Source organism: Lolium perenne, chromosome 7, assembly GCF_019359855.2.
Source record: "Lolium perenne isolate Kyuss_39 chromosome 7, Kyuss_2.0, whole genome shotgun sequence".
Lineage (NCBI taxonomy): Eukaryota > Viridiplantae > Streptophyta > Magnoliopsida > Poales > Poaceae > Lolium > Lolium perenne.
The window spans coordinates 280,671,717-280,683,059 of NC_067250.2; positions in this window are offsets into that span (position 1 = coordinate 280,671,717).

The following is an 11,343-nucleotide window of genomic DNA, read 5'->3' on the forward strand; positions in this document are numbered from 1 at the left end:
TTATGTTTCTTCTTCTTTTTCTTAGAAGGAGCACTAGGTTCAATTCGTTGAGAATCTTGTTCAATTCTTTTGGGATGCCCTTCAGGATATAGAGGATCCTGGGTAGAGACACCGCCTCTAGTTGTTACTTCATAAGCATGTTTCTCTTTAGAATTATTTTTTAACAAGTCATTTTGAACTTTAGTGAGTTGATCAATTTGAGTTTGAACCATTTGAAAATGTTTAACAAGCATCTTAACATCATTGGAGGTTCTCTCCACAATATCATGCAAATTGCTAATAGCTTGAGAATTTTCCATTAGATGATTCTCTACTCTCATATTAAAATTTTCTTGCTTAACAATATAATTATCAAACTCATCTAAGCATTGAGCAGGCGGTTTTGAATACGGAATATCTTCCCTAGTAAAGCGTTGAAGGGAGTTTACCTCGATCATGGATGAAGGGGGAATTATCTCACATATATCTTCTATGGGAGGTAGATTCTTCACATCTTCAGATTTAATACCTTTTTCCTTGAGAGACTTCTTAGCTTCCCTCATATCTTCATCATTAAATTCAATTAAACCCCTCTTCTTCAATATTGGCGTTGGAGTTGGTTCAGGTATATTCCAATCATCATAATTCCGGCTTATTCTAGCCAATAATTCTTCAGCTTCGTCTGGAGTTCTTTTCCTGAAAACACAATCAGCACAACTATCCAAATATGCTCTAGATTCAATGGTTAGTCCACTATAAAATATATCAAGTAGATCATTCTTTTCTAAATCATGTCCAGGTCGAGCTCTGATAAGAGAACAAAATCTTGTCCAAGCCTCAGGCAATTTCTCTTCATCTCCCTGGTCAAACCTATAAATTTTCTGTAAAGCAATATGTTGAGCACTAGCAGGAAAGTATTTTCGAAAGAAAACATCACGCAAATCAGTTGGACTTTTAATAGAACCAGGAGGCAAATTATTATACCAAGTTTTAGCATCATCCTTTAATGAGAAAGGAAAAAAATTAGCGACAAAGTAAGTACGCATCTTGTCATCATCAGAAAACAAACTACTCATAGAAGAAAGTTCAATCATGTGTTCTACATCACTTTCTTTTTCAGTACCACAAAAGGGTGTTTTCTCTACAATAGCTATATGAGATAGATCAAGAGAAAAATCATAATCTTTATCCTTAATGCATATAGGAGATGTGGCAAATTCAGGATCAGGAGATAACTTATGTCTAACAGTATATTGTGCGAGAAACTTTTTAATTTTTCTTGCATCAGTAGTAGCATTGCATCTATTAATAAAATCATCATTAAGCTCCACATAATCCTCATCAGGATCATCACTAGAATAATCAAGTTCAGGTGAATTAACAGGTGCAGTAACATTAGGAGTTTCAGCATTTTCAATTTGTCTAGACCTAGCAATTGTAGCATCTAGAAAGGATCCCAATGAACCACTATCATCAAGCACAGCAGAAACATTATCAATATTATGAGAGTTTTCAGATTCAGCAGAACTACCAGCAAGTGAAGCTTGTGGCGGTGACACAAGTTGACTTATCACAGATGGTGAATCAAGTATAGCAGAGGTACTCAGAGTTGTACCTTTTCTTGTAGTGGATGGTAATATGGCGACTTTAGGATCGCGAGATTTACCCATGATGGAGAATTTGCAGCGAACAATATCAATCCAAGTGAACTTCCAAATAAAGCTATGCTCCCCGGCAACGGCGCCAGAAAACAGTCTTGATAACCCACAAGTATAGGGGATCGCAGCAGTCTTCGCGGGTAGTATTACCCAATTTATTGATTCGACACAAGGGGAGACAAAGAATACTTGGAAGCCGGAGTTGTCAATTCAGCTGCACCTAGAAACAGACTTGCTCGCAAGAGTTTATCAGTAGTAACAGTTTTATAGCAGTAGCAGTAGTGAAATAACAGCAGCAGAGTAGCAGAAACAGAAGTAGTAATTATAGTAAACAGCAGGATTAAAATACTGTAGGCACAGGGATGGATAACGGGCGTTGCATGGATGAGAGAAACTCATGTAACAATCATAGCAGGGCATTTGCAGATAATAATAAAACGGTGTCGAAGTACAAAGCAATCAATAGGCATGTGTTCCAATTATAGTCGTACGTGCTCGCAATGAGAAACTTGCACAACATCTTTTGTCCTACCAGCCGGTGGCAGCCGGGCCTCAAGGGAATCTACTGGATATTAAGGTACTCCTTTTAATAGAGTACCGGAGCAAAGCATTAACACTCCGTGAACACATGTGATCCTCACGTCACTACCATCCCCTCCGGTTGTCCCGATTTCTGTCACTTTGGGGCCATTGGTTCCGGACAGCGACATGTGTATACAACTTGCAGGTAAGACCATAAACAATGAATATCATGATGAAATAATAACATGTTCAGATCTGAGATGATGGCACTCGGGCCCTAGTGACAAGCATTAAGCATAACAAGTTGCAACAATATCATCAAAGTACCAATTATGGACACTAGGCACTATACCCTAACAATCTAATGCTATTACATGACCAATCTCATCCAATCCCTACCATCCCCTTCAGCCTACAGCGGGGGAATTACTCACACATGGATGGGGGAAACATTGCTGGTTGATGGAGAGGTGTCGGTGGTGATGGCGGCGATGATCTCCTCCAATTCCCCGTCCCGGCGGAGTGCCAGAACGGAGACTTCTGGCTCCTGAGACGGAGTTTCGCGATGTGGCGGCGTTCTGGAGGCTTTCTGGCGACTTCGACTTCTCTCCGTGCGTATTTAGGTCGAGGGCGATAAATAGTCCGAAGGAGGGCGTCGGAGGCCAGCCGAGGGGGCCACACCACGTGGCCGCGCGGGCCCCCCTGGGCCGCGCCGCCCTATGGTGTGGGGCCCTCGGGCCTCCACCTGACTTGTCCTTCTGGATCCGTGAGTCCTCTGGGAAAATAGGGCCTTCTGTATAAATTCCGAGGTTTTCCTGAAAGTTGGATTTCTGCACAAAAACGATACACCAGAGCAGTTCTGTTGAAAACATCGTTAGTCCGTGTTAGTTGCATCCAAAATACACAAATTAGAGGCAAAACAATAGCAAAAGTGTTCGGGAAAGTAGATACGTTTTGGACGTATCACCAAGGCATCCCCTTCTTCGTCGACAACTTATCAGGTCACCTCTAGTGAAACTATATTTTTATTCTGTCACATCTTATGTGCTTTACTTGGAGCGTCCGTATGTTTTTATTTTTGTTTTTGTTTGAATAAAATCGGATCCTACCATTCCTTGTGTGGGAGAGAGACATGCTCCGCTTGTTCATATGAACACTGGTGTTCTTAACTTTACTTTTAATGTTCATGGCGAAGGTTGAAACTGCTTCGTTCATTGCTATTTGGTTGGAAACAGAAAATGCTTCATGTGGTAATTGGTATATTGTCTTCAATAATTTGATACTTGGCAATTGTTTTGCTCAAATAGATCATGTTTAAGCTCTTGCATCATGTAGATTGCACCTATTAGTGGAGAACTACTGTAGAGCTTGTTGAAATTTGGTTTGCATGATTGGTCTCTCTAAAAGTTTAGATATTTTCTTGTAAAGTGTTTGAACAACAAGGAAGACAGTGTACAGTATTATAATGCTTGCAATATGTTCTTATGTAAGTTTTGCTGTACCGGTTCATACTTGTGTTTGCTTCAAACAACCTTGCTAGCCAAAGCCTTGTACTGAGAGGGAATACTTCTCGTGCATCCAAAACCTTGTGCCAAAACCTATGCCATTTGTGTCCGCCATACCTACCTACTATGTTGTATTTCTCTGCCATTCCAAAGTAAATTACTTGCGTGCTACCTTTAAAATTTCATTCCTTGTCTTTGCAATATATAGCTCATGGGAAAATAGCCTTAAAAACTATTATGGTGAAGAATGTGTAGCTTATGTATCTTATTTCTTATAAGTTGCTTGTTGAGCGGTAACCATGTTTCTGGGGACGCCATCAACTATTACACCTTTGTTGAACATCATGTGAGTTGCTATGCATGTTCGTCTTGTCTGAAGTAAGGGTGATTTATCATGATTAAATGGTTTGAGTATGCATATTGTTAGAGAAGAACTTTGGGCCGCCAACCAAAGCCATGTATCATGGTGGAAGTTTCAGTTTGGACATTAATCCTCAATCTCTTATGAGAATATTATCTGTTGCTGAATGCTTATGCATTAAAGAGGAGTCCATTATCTGTTTTCTATGTTGTCCAGGTACGGATGTCCTCAAGTTGAGATCTATCAAAAACGAGAAATCAAATGCGATCTATCTCCTTGGACCTTTGTACAGGCGGCATAGAGGTACCCCTTTGTGACACTTGGTTGAAACATATGTAGTGCAATGATAATCCATGGAAATCCAAGCTAATTAGGACAAGGTGCGAGCACTATTGGTATTCGATGCATGAGGCTTGCAACTTATAGGATGTCTTATGCATAACACATATGAATTATTACTACCGTTGACAAAATTGTTTCTATGTTTTCAAAATAAAAGCTCTAGCACAAAAATAGTAATCCATGCTTCCCTCTGCGAAGGGCCTTTCTTTTACTTTATGTTGAGTCGGTTTACCTACTTCTTTCTACCTTAGAAGCAAACATTTGTGTCAACTGTGTGCATTGATTCCTACATACTTGCTTAGTTGCATTCATCATATTACTTTGTGTTGACAATTATCCATGAGATATACATGTTGAAGTTGAAAGCAACTGCTGAAACTTATACCTTCCTTTGTATTACTTCAAAACTTTCTACTAAGAATTTATTGCTTGATGAGTTAACTCCTATGCAAGTTTTATTGATGCTTGTCTTGAAAGTACTATTCATGAAAAGTCTTTGCTATATGATTCAGTTGTTTAGTCATTGTCTTTACCATTGCTTTGAATCACTTCATTCATCTCATATGCTTTACAATAGTATCGATCAAGATTATGATAACAGCATGTCACTTCAGAAATTATCCTTGTTATCGTTTACCTACTCGAGGGCGAGTAGGAACTAAGCTTGGGGATGCTTGATACGTCTTAAACGTCTCTATAATTTCTTATGTTACATGCTAGTTTTATGACAATACACACATGTTTTATATACACTTTATATCATTTTGATGCATTTTCCGGCACTAACCTATTAACAAGATGCCGAAGCGCCAGTTCCTGTTTTCTGCTATTTTTGGTTTCAGAAATCCTACACAGGAAATATTCTCGGAATTGGATGAAACAAAATCCCAGGGTCTTATTTTCCACGGAGCTTTCCAGAAGACCGAAGGAGATACGAAGTGGCGCCACGAGGTGGAGACACCACAAGGCGGCGCGGCCAAGGAGGGGCCTGCGCCGCCCTATGGTGTGGGCCCCTCGAGCGCCCCCCGACTCTGCCCTTCCGCCTACTTATACTCTCCGTCGCGAAAACCCTTTGACCGAGAGCCACGATACGAGAAAAGTTCCAGAGACGCCGCCACCGCCAATCCCATCTCGGGGGATTCATGAGATCGCCTCTGGCACCCTGCCGGAGAGGGGAATCATCACCCGGAGGACTCTACATCACCATGATCGCCTCCGGACTGATGTGTGAGTAGTTCATCCTTGGACTATGGGTCCATAGAAGTAGCTAGATGGTTCTCTTCTCCTCTTGTGCTATCATGTTAGATCTTGTGAGCTGCCTATCATGATCAAGATCATCTATTTGTAATGCTACATGTTGTGTTTGTGAGGATCCGATGAATATGAAATACTATGTCAAGTTGATTATCAATCTATCATATATGTGTTGTTTATGATCTTGCATGCTCTCCGTTGCTAGTAGAGGCTCTGGCCAAGTTGATACTTGTGACTCCAAGAGGGAGTATTTATGTTCGATAGTGGGTTCATGCCTCCAATGAATCTGGGACAGTGACAGAAAGTTCTAAGGTTGTGGATGTGATGTTGCTCCTAGGGATAAAACATCAATGCTTTGTCCAAGGATATTTGTGTTGATTACATTACGCACCATACTTAATGCAATTGTCTGTTGTTTGCAACTTAATACTGGAAGGGGTGCGGATGCTAACCCGAAGGTGGACTTTTTAGGCATAGATGTATGCTGGATAGCGGTCTATGTTATTTGTCGTAATGCCCTAAGTAAATCTCATATTAGTCATCATGATAAGTACGTGCATTGTTATGCTCTCTCTATTTGTCAATTGCCCAACTGTAATTTGTTCACCCAACATGCTATTTCTTATTGGAGAGACACCACTAGTGAACTGTGGACCCCGGTCCATTCTTTTACATCTGAATACAATCTACTGCAATCATTGTTCTCTACTGTTCTTTGCAAACAAACATCATTCTCCACACCATACGTTTAATCCTTTGTTTACAGCAAGCCGGTGAGATTGACAACCTCACTGTTAAGTTGGGGAAAAGTATTTTGATTGTGTTGTGCAGGTTCCACGTTGGCGCCGGAATCCCTGGTGTTGCGCCGCACTACACTTCTCCACCAACAACCTTCACGTGGCCTTCATCTCCTACTGGTTTGATAACCTTGGTTTCTTACTGAGGGAAAACTTGCTGTTGTACGCATCACACCTTCCTCTTGGGGTTCCCAACGGACGTGTGCTTTACGCGTTATCAGTATAGTAAGCCACTAAAATAGAAACCATCTAGATACAAATCTTGTGCACATAAGCTAGAGTTCATGCACAGATGCACACACTAGCAAGAACACATGCACAGACAGCACCAGTAGATGAATTTCAAGGAATAGCAGCTACCAAAGACTACACAGTAAGATCCTAAGAATGTAACCATCAGGAAAACCCTAGATATCTTCATAAGCAAGCATATTGGCATTCATATTGATTATGATTCCCAAATATGCAAACCAAGATGAGGAACCACGAACAGGGAAGACACCGGCGTTACGCCGACGAACACCACGAACAGCACAGCACCTGGGGACGACGGCACAGGCTCTGCGAGCACAGCACCCGCGCCAGGTCAGTCCCAGGCACGCGCTCACGACGACGACGAGGACGCCAGCTCGTCGGAGATGGTCAATCGCCGGAGGCGATTCTCCACGAGATCCAGAGAGGAGGCAATCTACCAGAGGAGGAAGAGATCGACGGAACCACGCGGACAGATCGATAGATCGTCGCGCAACGGTTAAGATGGTATAGGTGGCGACGTCAGGGGAGCTCGGAGGTGGCCGGAGCACGGCGGCGGCCATTGCGGCGACGTCATCGCCACGCGCGTCGCCAGATCTAGGGTTAGGTCACGAGTGAGAGAAGAGAGCGTGCGAGTGAGTGAGGTGGGCCGTAACGGTTCCACCGAAACGTTTTGGACAAGCCGTGGTGGGCTGTCGAAATGGGCCAAGTTAAATGGGCTGGCCCAATAGGGGCCAGAGGGGTATTTTAGTCTTTTCCATTTTGGAAAATAGCCTAGAATTTCACCAAATTTTAGTAAATAAAATATACCTCTAAAAATCCATGAAAAATTGGATTAGTAAATGAAATATTATTCTTAACAAGAATAAAATAAGAAATGGAATTTAGGAAACAAATTCAAATTTTGGAATTTCCTGAATTCAAATTAAAACTTGGAATTTTAAACTATTATTTCGTTGTATTTAAAAATCAAGGAAAAATCTCAAATAAGTTTAAATACTTGTTTTCAAATATTTCAAAATGAAATTGTATTATTCCAAGTCATTTCTATTAAAGAAAGATATTTTCCAAAGGAAAATATTCTATTCTTCTTATTCCAAAAATATAAAGGCAACTCTATTATTTCAAATTATTTTGAAATAAATAATGAATCATAAAAGTAAAGTGGTATTACTATGAACCATTTTTCTTTATGAGAACAAAGTGTTTCTACAAATAAAAGCAATTGCAAATTACTGCCAAAGGCGTAAATCTTAATTCAACCCTAGATTGTAATAAATAATTGGGATAAGGGATCCAACATAAAATAATAGATTCATGACTGCATTATTTGGATTTTATAACATTGTCCTTACCGGACAATGATGCTTCTTACAGAACCCGAGGTCCAGGTTCCGTCCACTGCATTAAACTGCACTATCTCGCAGTCCACGGGCAAGTTCACCCTTGCTCATACCAACTTGAGTATTTTCTATTACTTTACTGCAAAGCTATATACTTACCATTCCTGCATGGCAAATAAAATGTTACTTTTCCAATTATGAATATGACTATGTGGCTGGCAATGGAACCATGGTTGTGTTGATATGGTGGAGGTTCCATTGCATGGGTTATATTAACCTAGGAGTAATTACCAATGCCGTCCAGTGATTCTAGCGCCGTACATACTGCGTTAACCATAAGATCTATAATGGCTCTAGGGAAGCCAGCTGTATCTTTTCCCTCCTGCACGCCAACGGACTAGTTAGAGCCGCGGGGTGCTCGAGGCATTGCCGTAGGTTGGGATGGCCTTTTAAATCCCGATCCGTGTGGATGACTGGCTCTACCGTCTATGATGGATTGTCCAAAGTACACCGTGGGTAAAGCCGTATGATCGGGAGATGTCTACCGGGGGTGTACGGGTGGACAAAAGGGTGGGTTTCAGGGTCGCGGAGAAGGCGGTGTGGGCTTGGATTTTCATACGTGGCCTCACACCAAAGGAAGTGTGAACGGGGGCAAGTCCCTGCGGATGGCAAAAAGGATGGGATCTATTATGGGAAAAGTAACGCACCTCTGCAGAGTGTATCAAATTGAAGAAATGTTTATCAAAACATGCATTGACCTGCGATTTCCTGATCAATGGTCGTAGCTAGTGCATCAAACACCTTTTACTCTTTTGAACTTGTTGAGTACCTCTGTACTCACTTTCTTTCGACACCCTTGCTAGACTGTGATACGGAAGTGGAGGCCATCGCCGATGGAGCACCTGAAGGAGACTACGAGCTGGTCTACGAGGAACCTGATCTTACCGGAGGAGTTGAAGGAGTAGACTATGGGATAGTCTACGGATCTGACATGCATGAGGCGGAGGAGTAGTGATATACCCTAGTATCATAGAGCCGAGCAGCGTAGAACTTACCTAAATAAGTTGCTGAGCTCTTTCATATATAGATGTGAGTTGTAATCGTACTTAAGTAGTATCTTAGGGTGTTCTCATCGGACCTGTGAGAATACCAACTTGTTAAGGCAATGTTTGTAATAATAAATGGAGTGTTATGACCTGCAATGTTTCTGTTGTACCACTCTGATGGATATGGCAATTGTGAAGAAGTCCCTTCACAAAGATCATATCAACGACTTGTATACTACAACATGCAGTGGTATGCTGGGTCACCGCAGCTGGTATCAGAGCAAATGTTGCGACCTTAGGTTGGAAAAACCTAGTATAGGGAAGAAACCTGTAAGTGTCAAGTAGAAATAGTAAAGGATTCTCTAGAAATATGGTGATTATTCACATGAGAATAGTAAAACCATATCTTTTAGTGCGATAATTCTTTATTATAACTATTATGATACATCATCATTACTAATATTCTGCTTTTGTATACAGCCATAATGGCGTACACGTTTCCTAAGAGGACTTTGAGGAAGGTTGAGGGTTGGCTCGGTGATTATGATGGACCAATTACAGATCTCCTGCGTGGGATGCTGAAGGAACTTGATACGTCTCAAACGTATCTATAATTTCTTATGTTCCATGCTACTTTTATGATGATACTCACATGTTTTATACACACTTTATGTCATATTTATGCATTTTCCGGCACTAACCAATTGACAAGATGCCGAAGAGCCAGTTGCTGTTTTCTGCTATTTTTGGTTTCAGAAATCCTAGTAAGGAAATATTCTCAGAATTGGACGAAATCAACGCCCATGGGCTTATTTTTCCACGAAGCATCCAGAACACCGAAAGGGAAACGAAGTGGGGCGACGAGGCGCCGCCACACTAGGGCGGCGCGGCCCAAGGGGGGCCCGCACGGCCCTAGCGTGTGGGGCCCCTGTCAGCCCTCCAACTCTGCCCTTCCGCCTACTTAAAGTCTTCGTCGCGAATACCCCAGTACCGAGAGCCACGATACGGAAAACCTTCCAGAGATGCCGCCGCCGCCAATCCCATCTCGGGGGATTCAGGAGATCGCCTCCGGCACCCTACCGGAGAGGGGAATCATCTCCCGGAGGACTCTTCATCGCCATGATCACCTCCGGATTGATGTGTGAGTAGATCACCCCTGGACTATGGGTCCATAGCAGTAGCTAGATGGTTGTCTTCTCCTCATTGTGCTATCATTGTTGGATCTTGTGAGCTGCCTAACATGATCAAGATCATCTATCTGTAATGCTACATGTTGCGTTTGTTGGGATCCGATGAATATGGAATACTATGTTTTGTTGATTATCAATCTATCATCTATGTGTTGTTTATGATCTTGCATGCTCTCCGTTGCTAGTAGAGGCTGTGGCCAAGTTGATACTTGTAACTCCAAGTGGGAGTATTTATGCTCGATAGTGGGTTCATGCCTCCATTAAATCTGGGGCAGTGACAGAAAGTTCTAAGGTTGTGGATGTGCTGTTGCTACTAGGGATAAAACATCAATGCTATGTCTAAGGATGAATTTGTTGATTACATTACGCACCATACTTAATGCAATTGTCTGTCGTTTGCAACTTAATACTGGAAGGGGTTCGGATGATAACCTGAAGGTGGACTTTTTAGGCATAGATGCATGCTGGATAGCGGTCTATGTACTTTGTCGTAATGCCCAATTGAATTTCACACTACTCATCATAATATGTATGTGCATTGTCATGCCCTCTCTATTTGTCAATTGCCCAACTGTAATTTGTTCACCCAACATGCTTTATCTTATTGGAGAGACACCACTAGTGAACTGTGGACCCCGGTCCAATTCTTTTACATCGAATACAATCTACTGCAATACTTGTTCTTACTGTTCTTTGCAAACATCATCTTCCACACTATACATCTAATCCTTTGTTACAGCAAGCCGGTGAGATTGACAACCTCACTGTTAAGTTGGGGCAAAGTACTTGGATTGTGTTGTGCAGGTTCCACGTTGGCGCCGGAATCCCTGGGGTTGCGCCGCACTACACTCCACCATCAACAACCTTCAACGTGCTTCTTGGCTCCTACTGGTTCGATAACCTTGGTTTCTTACTGAGGGAAAACTTGCTGCTGTACGCATCACACCTTCTCCTTGGGGTTCCCAACGGGCGTGTGCTTGACGCGTCATCAAGACTGTTTTCTGGCGCCGTTGCCGGGGACCTGAAGAAAAGTTACACCACAGAGATCTCTAACTCCCACGTCAACTTTGCGCCAGCAACGTGTTTTCTGGCGC